Source organism: Somniosus microcephalus, chromosome 12, assembly GCF_052327205.1.
Source record: "Somniosus microcephalus isolate GS21.2 chromosome 12, FLI_Smic_1.0, whole genome shotgun sequence".
NCBI classification, from domain to species: Eukaryota; Metazoa; Chordata; class Chondrichthyes; order Squaliformes; family Somniosidae; genus Somniosus; species Somniosus microcephalus.
This window is the reverse complement of record NC_140998.1, coordinates 53,776,504-53,793,515: the sequence shown is the minus strand read 5'-3', so window position 1 is coordinate 53,793,515 and position 17,012 is coordinate 53,776,504. Positions and strand designations below refer to the sequence as shown.

General features: G+C 45.5%; 1 protein-coding gene across 4 annotated transcripts in view; it reads right to left on the bottom strand.

Moving 5' to 3' along the window:
• The window catches only part of rtn1a (reticulon 1a), a 250,513-nt gene that overhangs the window by 74,601 nt on the left and 158,900 nt on the right, over positions 1-17,012 (bottom strand). The window lies entirely within an intron of this gene.

Sequence of the window (17,012 nt, the reverse complement as noted above, 5' to 3'; positions counted from 1 at the left end):
TTCCGACAAGTAGCTGATCCCACTCCACTTTTGCCAGATCCTGCCCTATCACATTAAAATCAGCCTTCCCCCAATTTAGAACCTTTATTTCCGGTCCATCTTTGTCCTTTTCCATGACTACCTTAAATCTCACCGAATTCTGGTCACTGTCACCAAAATGCTCTCCGACTGACATTTCTACCACTTGCCCGGCTACATTCCCTAGAATTAGGTCCAGTACCGCCCCCTCTCTTGTAGGACTTTCTACATGCTGTCTCAAAAAGCTCTCCTGGATGCACTTTAAGAATTCCGCACCCTCTAAGCCTTTCACACTCTGACTATCCCAGTTAATATTGGGGAAGTTGAAATCCCCTACTATTATTACCCTATTATTTCTACACTTCTCTGAGATTTGCCTACATATCTGTTCCTCTATCTCCCCCTGACTGTTTGGGGGCCTATAGTACACTCCCAGTAAAGTGCTTGCCCCCTTTTTGTTTTTAATTTCTACCCATATGGCCTCATTAGAGGAACCTGCTAAGATATCATCCCTCCTTACAGCAGTAATTGATTCCTTGATTAATATTGCGACACCCCCTCCTCTTTTACACCCCCCTCTGTCTCGCCTGAAGATTCTATACCCTGGAATATTGAGCTGCCAGTCCTGCCCCTCCCTCAACCATGGCTCTGTGATAGCAACAATATCACACTCCCATGTGTTCATCAACACCTTCAATTCATCTGCCTTACTCGCAAGACTCCTTGAATTAAAATAAATGCCATCCAGCCTTGCCATCGCATCATAAAAGGGCCTTCTACTCTCTGAAAAATGTAAATCCATCTTTCCATTTTAAAATCACAAAATTGGTTTGGATGAAGAAAGTCCTGATTCCTGCACCCATTTGATCTTATCTTTCTAAATTTATAAATTCCCATTAAAAATGCTCTTTAAAAGGGCATGGTATAAACAGAATCCTCCATAATAATAACTAGAAGGGATAGATTTTGTTCAGGAACATCCCACGAAGCTCATCCAGATCTTAATGCTCATGAGTACTGAGATTTTCATTCATGTATTTCCCCAGCTCATTCACAAAGATGCAGCACCTTACATCAGTTGCCAGACTAGTGTTGGAACATAAATATTTGGATTTCAATGTGACTTTGTATAGCAGTGCAATAGTCTATCTAGCTTTACATGAAGGGTTTATGTTTTTAAAGTGCTTCAAAACGCAGTGCAACTTCTGTATCAGATTGTTAAAAATTAAATGAAGTCTAAGCAATTTAGAGTTGGTCATGCATATAATTTCTGCATACTTGCAATTAATGTTGTTAATTAATGCCTGTGTTCCCATTATTATGTGTGAAAAGAAATCAATGGCTAACATAACTGTATAGTCAAATGGGGTGAAATTGCACTCTGTGGCACTCAATGCATTCACATGAAATGTTTTTGTCTGCTATTTTAACATGTGTTTATCCCATTGTCACTGCCTCATTGAACATGAGGTCAAATTAATTTTGCATGAATACATAAAGCATTTGTACAGTGATATTTTTATCCCCCAAAAAGTTGTAAAATGCACTCCCTATCTAAATTCTTCAACTTTGACCTTACAATTGACCTTCCAGCACTTCCAGAAGGGAAAGGCTCAATAAGGAGTCTGAAATTTGCATTCATTAGAATGTCTAGGTGAGCTGAACTGAGTTTTCTAGTTTTGCATATCGTCACACAGTAATTATAAAAAAACAAATGGAGAGAATGTAAACAGAGTGTGAGCATGACCAGCGAAAGTGAGAGAGGCCCAGAGATAGAATGAGTGACAGAAAATAAAGCAAATACACATAGGAAAGCGAAACACGCACATCAAGGCTAAGCGCAAGACTAACGTAAGATGCCAAACACCGCGAGGGAAACTAAACAAGAGTGTGAGAGCGGAAAATGTAAACAGGGAGATAGAGAACATGGGGGTCATAACGATAATGATTCAGCCCCCAAGTTGTCAGAGTCAGCAACAGAAGTGCTGCAAGGACAAGTAAGGCAGAGGAGCGAGGCCCCATTTGAGACTGAGCAGGGATGGTCCTCAAAGGGAAGTGCTCAGATCCTGTGGGAGGAGGTGGCCAGGGCAGTCCGTGTCAACTCCACGACCCCATGTATATCAACTCAGTGCCGCAAGAAGTTTAATGACCTTGCCAGATCAGCCAAGGTAAGAAGAATCAACCACACCTTCCAATAATGCATGGCACTAAGCACATTTTCCACTTACAACCAACATTTTTTAAACCTGCACATGGTGGTAACGAGTCAGCCCGTCCCAGGAAGCCATTGGGGACATCAGAAAGCAGACTCTTCACTTCCTTCTCCCACTAGGCACTGATTTTTTTTTGCCAGGAAGGGCACCCAAAAAGGCCCAACTTTAAAAAATGATCAGAATCACTGATGAAAACAAAACAGCACATAACTTTAAGCAGCTCAGAAATGCTTTCTCCTGGTTCTGTGCCTTCAGCATGGCATTGTGCATCTCTTACACAGGTGCACAGTGATAACTTCATATAATTAAAGCTAGCCCATTAAATGCGTGGCAGGGAGGTTATGGCCTCATTAACCAATTTTCAGTCTAATGAAGCTGGTGGACTGGAGCAGCACAAGTCCCCTGATCCTCCATCACTGCCAGGTCAGAAAAAACTGAGCAGTGTGAAACCAGCACGTTTCAGGCACTTAGCTACTTTTCCAATTTACAACCCCCTGCACCCTATGCATACCTGCTGCTGGCAAGTGGGAGCAGAACATAGGAACCTTAGAACCAGGATTAGGCCATTCAGCTCCTCAAGCCTGGTTTGCCATTCTATTAGATCATGGCTGATCTGCACCTCAACAACTTTTTTCCACCTTTGCTCCATATCCCTTGATACCCTTCGTCAACAAAAATCTATCCATCTCAATCTTGAAAGCTCCAATTGACCCAGAAACCACAGCTTTTTGGGAGAGAGTGAGTTCCAAACTTCTACTACTACTGTGTGAAAAGGCACTTCTTGATTTCACTCCTGACTGGCCTAGCTCTAATTTTAAGATTGTGTCCCCTTCTTGATTACCCCACCAGAGGAAATAGTTTCTCCATATATACCGTGTCAAAACCCTTTAATATTTTAAATACCTTGATTAGATCACCCCTCAATCTCCTATACTCAAATATACAAGCCAAGTTTATGCAATATATACAAACATATACTTTGTAATTGCTTAGTTCATGAATCTGTCACACCCCCATGATAGTCTGCCCACTGCCATCTGGATTTGACTGCATGGCAAACATAGGGCACTCTCACTTTTGCATTCTTCTTGAAAGGAAAGGACCACCCATAGGGGGGTGGGCAGGGAAACGAGAGAGAAAAAGTCAATCCCCCGCCCCGCACTGCACCTCCGGAAGGATATATTGGCCTTGGAGAGGGTGCAACGCCGTTTGACCAGAATGATACTGGGGCTAAAAGGGTTAAATTATGAGGACAGTTTACATACACTGGCCTTGTATTCCCTTGAGTATAGCAGATTAATTGAGGTAAAGATGATTAAAGGATTTGAGAGGGCAGATAGAAACTATTTCCTCTGGTAGGAGAGTCCAGAACAAATGGGCATAAACTTAAAATTAGAACTAGACCGTTCAAGGGGGATTTCAGGAAGCACTTCTTCACACAAAGGGTAGTGGAAACCTGGAACTCCCCCCACCCCCCCCAAAAAAGCTGTTAAGGCTAGGTCAATTGAAATTTTAAAACTGAAATTGATAAGATTTTTGTTAGGTAAGGGTATTAAGGGATATGGAACCAAGGCGGGTAAATGGAGTTAATATACAGATCAGCCACAATTTAATTGGATGGCAGAACAGGCTTGAGGGGGTGACTGGCCTACTCCTGTTCCTATGTTCCCAGATATTTAAAAGTTTGGAAGTGGCTTTGATGAGGTGGCGTGAACGGGAACTGTGCGAGTTGAAGCATGCAGAGAAGAGCCTGTTGGTGATGTCCCCTTTGTGTTGGGATGGGGAAGGAGATAGACAGCACTGCTCAAGCAGTGATCCAACGTGGTATTCAAAAGAATGTCTCCGATAACAGCAATAACAAATTACCCTATGCGTTATGTTCAAGCTACTGCTCCTCTTCTGCCCTTGGGTGTCTTCCACCTCTTTGTGATGGCGCCTCATTGTAAGGCAACATTATGTAGCAGGAAACAAGCCTGGAGAAGCTAGCCAGACAATATGAAAGATCATTCCCAGACAGATCCAGTCACCAGAAGTGCGTCCTCAACATTTCAATTGTCTGCTTCATGATAACTCTGATGGAAGAATGGACCTCATTATAGCGGTGCTTAGCTGGGAGAACACACAGCTGCTGTTAGTCATGCCTGTAGAGGATAGCCTTGATCTCATAGATGTTCGCCATTCTGGTTGAAAGAATGAGGACACAGTGAACTGTCTTAAAATAAAAAGCGCTGTGACGGCTGCCAGGCGAGTGAGCATTACTTGCACGATGTGGTGCTGTTATCATAGGCGAACTGGACCTAGAGAGTGAAATCCTTTCCTGTTGATGCAGGCGATAGGATTGATCAACAGTACACGCATGGCAAAGCGGATGTAGCCTATGACTATTTGGGGAATCCAGCTGTTGCATTAAACTGCACAATGCTTTCATGTTGCCAGTGGTTTTCCATGAGGAATTGGATGAACTGACTTGTTTTAGCAAACAACGAATCTGTGACTCGCTTTATGCATCTGTGTACAACTGATTGGCTAGTGTTGCTGTAGGTGGCATCCTGGAATAAACCCACAGCATACAAGTTCAGAGCAGTTAATGAGGGAGTAATGATTGAAAACGGATCCATGACTTCACCAGGTCATGACTGCATTTTTAAAATCTATCTGCCCATTTTAGGGCAGGAACTTTGAGCACCAGCTTGAAATAAAACAGAAAATTGAATGGGTGAAACGACTGGTTGCAATACTGTGTAACGGATCCTTGCCGTATTACTTGCCAGAATGCTGCCTGAAAATTGGATGGTAAAAGGTGGGAATTGAAGACGCAAACCCACAAAAAAATTTGAGAAACCAACAAATTAATCAAGAAAAACACACATACAGGAAGGCTAAAAGAATGAGACAGTAAGTGGATGTGCAGGAAATATGAGGCAACTACAAACGAAGCAAAGCCAAGCAAGAGGTGGATACAAATCTGAACAGACAAAAGGATACCAAGAAAACAGAGCTAAAAGACAGGAGAAAATACAAGAATGCAACACAGAGGCAGAAAATTAGAGATAATCCAGGGCTCGCAACCTCCCAATCCCGTAGTCTTGTCTCCCCCACTGCTTAAGAGCACCTACTCCAAATAATGGGGATACTTTAGTTCAAACTAACGGAGGGAAAACCAATTACTGATGTACTTTCGAACAGAGACATTAGCTGTCTGTACTTACCTGAGTTAGAGGCCCATTTGCTGATGTTCAATTTCCTTAACACCATGGCAACTTCCTCCTTGAATAGAGGGCACGAGCTGAGGAGATCTGCCACTGACTATTACGTTGTGAGTGTTCCATCTCTACAAATTCTTTGTACAGAGCTTTGAACCAAATGCTTCAGTATATGTACTAGATCAAGACAGGTAATAATCCAAACTTTAATAATGTGTGGCACTTAAAATATGTTTCCATACTATAGATATAGAATATACAAACTATGGCCCACATCCAGCCAGTGAGCCATGGATAGCTGGCCATCAAAGCTCAGGTAACTTGGTTTCTCTTGCATTTATGTTTCTCACTCTGCTGGTTTCGTGTTTAAATTTCACAGGCCTGGAGTCTAGGAAAGGTCTGCTCTAAGCACTGCTCTCATAGTGGATAAAGTCTAAATCTGAATGCCAAGATCTGTTGGTGTAAGACACACGCAAATTACTGGGAACATTTATTTAAAAACTTCATATTTGTCCAAGGGTATAGGACACAATTAAGTGGCCCATGAAGACAAAACATTAGGACACTCCTGCTACAGATCAGCAGCATGCAACAAAATAAAATATGGATGCAATTCAATTGCATAGCCACTAGATGGTACTATAAACTATTAATCCCTCCCAATACACAGATGCAAGTGAAGATCTAGAATATGTATTTGCAAGGATGAAAATCAGCACTGTACAGGTAAGCTGAAACAGGGCCAAAGCAACTCAATCATGAGGGTATAGGCCAAGTGGTTCTGCATTACATTTGCACCAGGAGTCCCAACATTCTCAATACTTATAGAATACTCTTTATTATATAAACACTTCATAAATTTGGTGAATCTGGCCTCTTATGTTTCCAAATTGTAAGACAGACTGAAATTAGCCTAAGTAGGGAAATTGGAATTTCTGCTAACAGCAATAATAATATTTAAGAACAAATGCCACCCACAAAACCCAATCCTCGGTGGTGCAAAAGGCCACTGTCAATGGTAGAGCCACTCGCAGGATTCCATTTTGTTGCAACACCACTATTTTAGGCTGCCCTTTTCTTTGGCTAGGCACATTCTCTCTTGTTGTACAGTACAAAGGCGGCAGTTATGAAATGGTTTTAGTTAAGAAGTTGCAAGAGACCCAGCATTGTTAATCAATTAAAATCATTTTTTAACTTTTTCAGTTGCAGCATTACGATGGGCAAGGTGCCCAAATTATTTTTTTCCTTTCAATGCAATTGCCATATCTGTGCTATACCAGGAAGGCCAATCCACTCCTCTGCAATTCTGATGTGAGTGTGTGCTAAAAGTCCATTATAATCAGATGAATATTTACTCATCTCTCCAAATAGGATAATTGAACCAATGGCTGAAGAAGGTGGCATCAGTGCAGGCACTAATGCATCATAAGAGAATAGAACTTGGCTCTGGATGTTTAGTCCTTCTATTCGCTAGATCTTATTGGATATTTGAATATCAAAGTACATTCAGAATTAAAGGAAACCTCTGCAAGTCCACTAGGTGGTGCCAAAGTATTGTAACGTAGAAATAGAAAAATAGTGCCATCCACTACAAATCTAATTTCTCAAATTGAATTAAACAAAGCTTGATCCAAAATATGTGTATGAAAAACCAGGTTCACAGTAAAGCTCACTCTACTCTGCCCCAACAGGTAGCCTAGTCCCATCCTAAGGAACGCTGCTTAGGTTGGTAATAAGATTTTTTTTTAAAATTATTTCCCATACCAGCCATCCAGATGTCCCCAACTTAGTGCAAACCCATGCCAAACTGCAGCCAGTATTGAGCTGTAAGCCAGTTTGTCACTAAGTAGTGGAATGAGATAATTTCAACTGATAGAAAAAGGAAACTTATTCAACAAGTTTGGGAAGAAATTTAACCCAGATCCCAGAGGTCAAAAGGCAGTGTGCTGACCCTGCGTTCCCCAAGGCTTCACAGCTCAATTACTAGAAAAAGAAAAACCATTTCCTAATTTTATCAGGGGGAAAACTCTCCACTGGCTGGAGTCATACCTAGCACAAAGGAAGATGGTTCTGGTTGTTCGAAGTCAATCATCTCAGCCCCAGGACATCGCTGCAGGAGTTCCTCAGGGCAGTGTCCTAGGCCCAAACATCTTCAGCTGCTTCATCAATGACCTTCCCGCCACCATAAGGAGTGGGGATGTTCGCTGATAATTGCAGTGTTCAGCACCATTCGCAACTCCTCAGATAATGAAGCAGTCCATGCCCGCATGCAGCAAGACCTGGACAACATTCAGGCTTGGGCTGATATGTGGCAGGTAGCATTCGTGCCACACAAGTGCCAGGCAATGACTATCTCCAATAAGCAAGAGTCTAACCACTGCCCCTTGACATTCAACGACATTTCCTTCGCCAAATCCCCCACCATCAATATCCTGGGGTCACCATTGACCAAAAGCTTAACTGGACCAGCCATATAAATACTGTGGCAATAAGAGCGGGTCAGAGGCTGGGTGTTCTGCGGCGAGTGTCTCATCTCCCAACTCCGCAAAGCCTTTCCACCATCTACAAGGCACAAGTCAGGAGTGTGATGGAATACTCTCCACTTGCCTGGATGAGGACCACTCCAACAACACAAGAAGCTCGACACCATCCAGGACAAAGTAGCCCACTTGTTTGGCACCCCATCCACCACCTTAAACATTCACTCCCTCCACCACCGGCGTACTGTGGCTGCAGTGTGTACCATCTACAAGATGCACTGCAGCAACTTGCCAAGGCTTCTTCGGCAGCACCTCCCAAACCCATGACCTCTACCACCTAGACGGACAAGGGCAGCAGGCACATGGGAACACCACCACCTCCATGTTCCCCTCCAAGTCACACACCATCCTGACTTGGAAAGATATATCGCCGTTCCTTCATCGCCACTGGGTCAAAATTCTAGAACTCCCTCCCTAACAGTGCTGTGGGAGTACCTTCACCACACGGACTGCAGCGGTTCAAGGCGGCGGCTCACCACCACCTTCTCAAGGGCAATTAGGGATGGGCAATAAATGTCGGCCTTGCCAGTGATGCCCACATCGCAGAAAGATTAAAAAAAACTCTGAATCTCTCATTATGCACACAAAGTTATGGCATTACTTCAACCTGGTTTTGGTTCATTTGTTTGGCACAAACTTATAAAAGTAAATTTTAATGCAAAATGTGAATATTATATGATAAAATAGTAACTTTTTAGCAGGCAAATAAAACCACGTTTAATTACTTACCTTCAACTACCATTTGCATATTTTGATGATGCCTTGTGTAAGTTTTCATGTCAGCACTGTATCTGGTCTCAGGTGCATGAATTGATTTAAAAGAATACTAGGCATAAAGTTTTAATCTGTGCTCAATTCCTACAATGTGTGGACTTGTCACACATTTCATCTTAAACTAGTAACTTATTTCAAAAACAATGTGAAAGGGGGAAATGAGAGAAAATACTTACTGTTATTGCAACAATGCTCGGCGTCAGGGAGTTAAACAAATCAGATATTGGGATGTATTAGAAGGCCAATACTGAGCCGAAGTAGTGAGTTAATCCAGTCACTTCATAAATCATTGGTATGACCACACTTAGAAAACGGTGTACAGTTCTGGTCGCCACAGTATAAAAATATTACAGGTATTGAAAGGATGCAGAAGAGAGCAACCAGAATGATTGAGGGGAAACATAGAAACATAGAAGATAGGAGCAGGAGTAGGCCATTCGGCCCCTCGAGCCTGCTCCGCCATTCAATGCGATCATGGCTGATCATCCAAATTCAGTACCCGGTCCCTGCTTTCTCCCCATACCCCTTGATCCCTGGATGGAGAGATTGGATTATGAGGCGCGACTGGACAGGTTGTCACTGGAAAAGAGATTGAGAGGTGATGTGATTGCTGTTTTTAGGATTCTGAAAAGGGACTAGAGCATATAGATCATGACAAGCTATTTCACCTTGTCCAGAGCAGTAGAACCAAGGGACACAGTCTGTGCTTGAAGTGGGGGGTGGGGGGGGAGGGAATTCAAAACTAATCTGCGGAAACATTATTTCAGCGAGCGAGTGGACAATCTATGGAACAGGCTCCCTAGGGAGACAGTGGAAGCAGTTGGTACTGATTCATTCAAATGCAAATTAGATGGATTTCTTCCAGAAAATAACATTTTGGGATACAGTATATGAATTTGAGACATGACACGTATGATAAATGTAGCATGCTTGGGAGAAATAGGTGACTTTGGACCTATGGTACCCAAAGCTCTCCACTACAGGGTGTTTCCTCGCCTCCTGTCTGGGTCTGTTGTAGACTAATTGATAAAGATTGATTGCTATGAGTAGTCAGCAACTCCATTATCATTGTATCATGTGACTACCAGGATGGTAGAAGGTGATCAAGATGGACCTTGGTCTTTGTTCGTCAAGCAATTCTTATACAGGTAGACTACCCTTTATCCGGACTTCCGAAAACCGAAACCCTCGAAAAACCGAAGGTTTTTTCGTTCAGCGTAAGTCAGACAGAAGGCTGGAAACTATAGACCGGTTAGCCTAACATCTGTGGTAGGTAAAATTTTGGAGTCCATTATTAAGGAGACAGTAACAGGACATTTGGATAATCATAATTTAATAAGACAAAGTCAGCATGGTTTTATGAAGGGGAAGTCATGTTTGACAAATTTGCTGGAGTTCTTTGAGGAAGTAACATATAGGGTGGATAAAGGTGAACCAGTGGACGTAGTGTATTTAGACTTCCAAAAGGCATTTGACAAGGTGCCACACAAAAGATTATTGCTTAAGATAAAAAATCACGGGATTGGGGGTAATATTCTGGCATGGATAGAGGATTGGCTATCTAACAGAAGGCAGAGAGTTGGGATAAATGGTTCCTATTCAGACTGGCAATCAGTAACCAGTGGTGTTCCGCAGGGGTCAGTGCTGGGTCCCCAACTCTTTACAATCTATATTAACGATTTGGAGGAGGGGACCGAGTGTAACATATCAAAGTTTGCAGATGATACTAAGATGGGAGGGAAAGTAGTGAGTGAGGAGGACATAAAAAACCTGCAAGGGGACATAGACAGGCTAAGTAAGTGGGCAGAGATTTGGCAGATGGAATACAATACTGGAAAGTGTGAGGTTATGCACTTTGGCAGGAAAAATCGGAGAGCAAGTTATTATCTTAATGGCAAGAAACTTGAAAGTACTGAAGTACAAAGGGATCTGGGGGTCCTGGTGCACGAAACTCAAAAGGTTAGTATGCAGGTGCAGCAAGTGATTAAGAAGGCCAATGGAATGTTGGCTTTCATTGCTAGGGGGATAGAATATAAAAATAGGGAGGTATTGCTTCAGTTGTACAAGGTATTGGTGAGACCGCACCTGGAATACTGCATACAGTTTTGGTGTCCATACTTAAGAAAGGACATACTTGCTCTCGAGTCAGTACAAAAAAGGTTCACTCGATTAATCCCGGGGATGAGGGGATGGACATATGAGGAGAGGTTGAGTAGATTGGGACTCTACTCATTGGAGTTCAGAAGAATGAGAGGCGATCTTATTGAAACATATAAGATTATGAAGGGGTTGGATCGGGTGGATGCAGGGAGGATGTTCCAGATGATGGGTGAAACTAGAACTAGGGGGCATAGTCTTAGAATAAGGGGCTGCTCTTTCAAAACTGAGATGAGGAGGAACTACTTCACTCAGAGGGTGGTAGGTCCATGGAATATGCTGCCCCAAAAAGCTGTCGAAGCTACATCATTACATAAATTTAAAACAGAAATAGACAGTTTCCTAGTAGAAAAGGGAATTAAGGGTTACGGGGAGCGGGCAGGAATTTGGACGATCAGATCAGCCATGATCTTATTGAATGGCGGAGCAGGCTCGAGGGGCCAATTGGCCTACTCCTGCTCCTATTTCTTATGTTCTTATAAAGGGTAAGTCGTGCGCACGACCCCCCGCCGACCCCGACAACCGCCGACCCCGCCAACCGCCGACCCCCCCGCGGACCCCGCCAGCCCCGACAACCGCCGACCCCCCCCGCGGACCCCGCCAGCCCCGACAACCGCCGACCCCCCCGCGGACCCCGCCAGCCCCGACAACTGCCGACTCCGCCAGCCCCGACAACCGCCGACCCCCCCGCGGACCCCGCCAGCCCCGACAACCGCCGACCCCGCCAGCCCCGACAACCGCCGACCCCCCCGCGGACCCCGCCAGCCCCGACAACCGCCGACCCCGCCAGCCGCCGACCCCCCCGCGGACCCCGCCGGCCCCGACAACCGCCGACCCCCCCGCGGACCCCGCCAGCCCCGACAACCGCCGACCCCCCCGCGGACCCCGCCGGCCCCGACCCCCACCGACCCCGACTGACTTACGCTGAGCATCAGCGTAAGTCGTGCGCACGACCCCCCGCCGACCCACCTTCCGAAATCCGAAATTCTCCTTTATCCGAAACTCGGCTGGTCCCGAGGTTTTCGGATAAAGGATAGTCTACCTGTATTACTACTTCTAAATATTCCCTCCTTTAGACCTCCCAAAGAGGAGGCGGGAAAGTACTTTGCATTGAAAGTAATATTCCCACCTCTCAAGCCCAAGTAATGATTTCCTTGAAAAGAGAATAATGTGCACAGGTAACCATTCTGTAACATAGTCATTAAATGGAAAAAGTGGGGGAAAAATTGCATTTATTAGTGGTATTATGGTAAAACACAATATGGAAAGACTACTGGTAGACTGTCAGTATTATAACAAAATGGAAGGGGGACTTTTCTGATTATTTTTCATTATTGATGAGCACCCACCCCCATAGCAGAGTGAATTTTTCCATTCCACATACCAGACATCCCTATAATTGGTGGTGTGGGAAATACTCCATTATTGATTGTGGTTAATCAGAACACTGTAGCTCTGTGTCCATTTCTATGTACATATTGAAGATTATCAATTACAGAGGTTATGTAATGGGATGGACAGATCAATAGATGCTCACATGTATAACCTAAAGATATATTAAAACAAATTATACTTTCTCCTTGTTAATAACAGATTAATTTTTCACCTTCAAACTTCATGGCCATATAACCCAAGGATGAATAAAACAAGCAATCTGTTTACAAAGATACACAGTACAAAAAACACATCCGCGTGAAAAACATTGAAACGGGTGTCAAAATGTAGATTTTAACGAAAAAAATCTTTATCTGGGCGGGATAAAAAAAATTGAATTTAGCAGTTATTCTAAGTTTGGTTAGCAAACTAAAAACATCTTTCACTGTTATATTTATCTTCTTTCAAATAATTATTAATATTTCAGAATGTTTATATTGAATTACATGTATTTAATGTAAATTAGCTAAACACTTTTCAAGGTATGTTATACTCTTCATAGTACAAGAAGTATATAAGAACATAAGAATTAGGAGTAGGCCATACGGCCCCTCGAGCCTGCTCCGCCATTCAATAAGATCATGGCTGATCATCGACCTCAACTCCACTTTCCTGCCCGATCACCATATCCCTTGATTGCCCTGTAGTCCAATAATCTATCTATCTTAGCCTTGAATATACTCAACGACTGAGCATCCACAGCCCTTTGGGGGAGAGAATTCCAAAGATTCACAACCTGAGTGAAGCAATTCCTCCTCATCTCAGTTTTAAATGGCCGAATCCTTATCGTGAGACTATGCCCCCTAGTTCTAAACTCTCCAGCCAGGGGAAACAATCTCTCAGCGTCTACCCTGTCAACACCCTCAAAATCTTATATGTTTCAATGAGATCACCTCTCATTCTTCTAAACTCCAGAGAGTATAGGCCCAATCTACTCAATCTCTCCTCATAGGACAACCCTCTCATCCCAGGGATCAATCTAGTGAATCTTCATTGCACCACCTCTAAGGCAAGTATACCCTTCCTCAGATAAGGAGACCAAAACTGTGCACAGAACTCCAGGTGTGGTCTCACCAAAGCCCTGTATAGTTGTACAGGTAGACTACCCTTTATCCGGACTTCCGAAAACCGAAACCCTCTAAAAACCGAAGGTTTTTTCGTTCAGCGTAAGTCGTGCGTACGACTTAAGCTGAACGAAAAAACCTTCGGTTTTTAAAGGGTTCCGGTTGCGGAAGTTCGGATAAAGGGTAAGTCGTGCGCACGACCCCCCGCCGGCCAACCCCCCCGCCAGCCGACCCCCCCGCGGACCCCGCCAGCCCCGCCAACCGCCGACCCCCCCGCGGACCCCGCCAGCCCCGACAACCGCCGACCCCCCCGCGGACCCCGCCAGCCCCGACAACCGCCGACCCCCCCGCGGACCCCGCCAGCCCCGACAACCGCCGACCCCGCCAGCCCCGACAACCGCCGACCCCCCCGCGGACCCCGCCAGCCCCGACAACCGCCGACCCCGCCAGCCGCCGACCCCCCCGCGGACCCCGCCGGCCCCGACAACCGCCGACCCCCCCGCGGACCCCGCCAGCCCCGACCCCCCCGCGGACCCCGCCAGCCCCGACAACCGCCGACCCCCCCGCGGACCCCGCCGGCCCCGACCCCCGCCGACCGACTTACGCTGAGCGTCAGCATAAGTCGTGCGCACGACCCCCCGCCGACCCCCGCCGACCCACCTTCCGAAATCCGAAATTCTCCTTTATCCGAAACTCGGCTGGTCCCGAGGTTTTCGGATAAAGGATAGTCTACCTGTAGTAAGACTTCCTTAGTCTTGCACTCCAACCCCCTTGCAATAAAGGTCAACATGCCATTTGCCTTCCTAATTGCTTGCTGTAACTGCATGCTAGCTTTCTGTGTTTCCTGTATACAGACACCCAAATCTCTCTGAACTCCAACATTTAAAAAATATTGGGGCAGAATTTGCGGTTGGAGGCTTCCCGCGGACGGATGCCTCCGACCAGCAGAAAATCTACGAACTTACCTGATGGTCCCGGAGGTTCGGACACTTGCGCTCCTCGACCTCTACACGCAGGCCTGGGATCACGTGGGCTGGCCCAACCAAAGAAGGGGGAATCCCCATTCATACTTATGGAGATTCCGTTTGTACGGAACCTCCATATGCATGCATGGGGATGGCATTAAAAATAGATTTAACATAACAAATAAATGTTTAAAAAATTACATATTTAAAATTAATTAAAATACATATTGATTCTACTTCCTGATTGTCCGAGGCAAGATCCTTTCTCGCTACTGTCCTTATGTCATCCTTTATTATCAGGGCTACCCACCTCCTTTTCCATTCTGCCTGTCTTTCCTGGAATATTTACATTTGCACTCTGACAATGGTCTGTTTTCTATTATCCAAACAACAAAGGCCTACAGATACAGCTACAAGCAACCTATTTCTACATCCTTGAACATCAAAGGAAAACTTTTTACTGGTAAGTGTCAGGTGCTTGCAATCTTTTAAGAAAGGACACACACAGAGAACATTGTGATCACCAGGTAAATGCCAGCAGAACTTCACACTATGTAAGAAGACTAAGGATTCTATCTACCATAGCTTTGTGACTGTGACAAACGTAAACTATCCCTCCTCGCCCTTCTCGACTTGTCTGCAGCCTGTGACACGGTTGAACACTCCATCATTCTCCAACGTCTCCCCACCATCGTCCAGCTGGGTGGGACACCTTTCACCCCACCAGCCTCCACATTCAACGGATCATCCTCCGCTATTTCCGCCACCTCCAGCGTGATCCCACCACCAAACGCATCTTCCCCTCACCTCCCCTTTCAGCATTCCGTAGGGACCGCTCCCTCCGCGACACCCTAGTCCACTCCTCTACTACCCCCAGCACCCCTTCCCCTTCGCCCGGCACCTTCCCGTGCAAGCGCAGGAGATGCAACACATGCCCTTATACCTCCCCCCTTCCCACTGTCCAGGGCCCCAAACACCCCTTCCAGGTGAAACAGCGATTTTCTTGTACTTCCTGCAATTTAGTATACTGTATTCGCTGCTCACGATGTGGTCTCCTCTACATTGGGGAGACCAAGCGCAGATTGAGTGACTGCTTTGCGAAACACCTCCATTCAGTCCGTAAGGGGGACCCCGAGCTCCTGGTGGCCTGTCACTTTAATTCACCGCCCCATTCCCACTCAGACCTCACCGTCCTCGGCCTCTTGCATTGTTCCACGGAAGCTCAGCGTAAACTCGAGGAACAGCGCCTCATCTTTCGATTAGGCACTCTGCAGCCCTCTGGACTCAACATAGAGTTCAACAATTTCAGATCATAACCTCGGCCCCTATATTCCCTTTCTTTTTTTTTAATCCAGGATTTTTTCTTCCCTCCCACATGGCAGCTGTCCTTCATTCTGCCAGGGCCATTCACACTTCATCTAGAGCCATCCTTTGTTCCTTGAATGTCTCTCAATGTCTCTCAATCTCTCCTGCTTTCTATCCTATCTCTGACCTTCCCTTTTGTTCTTTCATCCCCTCCCCTTTTTCCCCAGCCCCCACTTACTTTAAAATCTATCCCTCTTCCTGCTTTTTTTTCCAGTTCTGACGAAGGGTCTTCGACCTGAAACGTTAACTCCGTTTCTCTCTCCACAGATGCTGCCCTGGCCTGCTGAGTTTTTCCAGCGTTTTCTGTTGTTATTTGGGACTGCACTCGCCTGGTTCCATTCTTATCTATCTAATTGTAGCCAGAGAATCACCTGCAACAGCTTCTCTTCCCGTTCTTTCGCATCGTTACCTCTGGTGTCCCCCAAGGATCTATCCTTGCTCCTATTTCTCATTGACATGTTGCCCCTTGGCGACATCATCCGAAAACACAGCGTCAGTTTCCACATGTACGCTGACGACACCCAGCTCTACCTCACTACCACTTCTCTCGGCCCCTCCACTGTCTCTAAATTATCAGACTGCTTGTCCGGCATCCAGTTCAGGATGAGCAGAAACTTTCTCCAATTAAACATTGGGTAGACTGAAGCCAATGTTTTCGGTCCCCACCACAAACTCCGTTCCCTAGCCATTGACTCCATCCCTCTCCCTAACATCTGTCTGAGGCTGAGCTACACTGTTCGCAACCTTGGTGTCATATTTGACCCTGAAATTAGCTTCCGACCACATATCCGCAGCATAACAAAGACCGTCTGTTTCTACCTCTGTAACATTGCCCGTCTACGCCCTTGCCTCAGCTCATCTGCTACTGAAACCCTCATCCATGCCTTTGTTACCTCTAGACTTGACTATTCCAACACACTCCTGACTGGCCTCCCACATTCTACCCTCCGCAAACTTGAGGTCATCCAAAACTTGGCTGCCCGTGTCCTGACTCACACCAAGTCCCGTTCACCCATCACCTCTGTGCTCGCTGACCTACATGGGCTCCTGGTTAAGCAACGCCTCAATTTCAAAATTCTCATCCTTGTTTTCAAATCCCTCCATGGCCTCGCCCTTTCCTTTCTCTGTAATCTCCTCCAGCCCCACAACACCCTCCCCACCCTTCCCGAGATATTTACGCTCCTCTAATTCTGGCCTCTTGAGCATCCCTGATTATAATCGCTCAACCATTGGTGGCCGTGCCTTCTCTTGCCTAGGCCCTAAGCTCTGGAATTTCCTG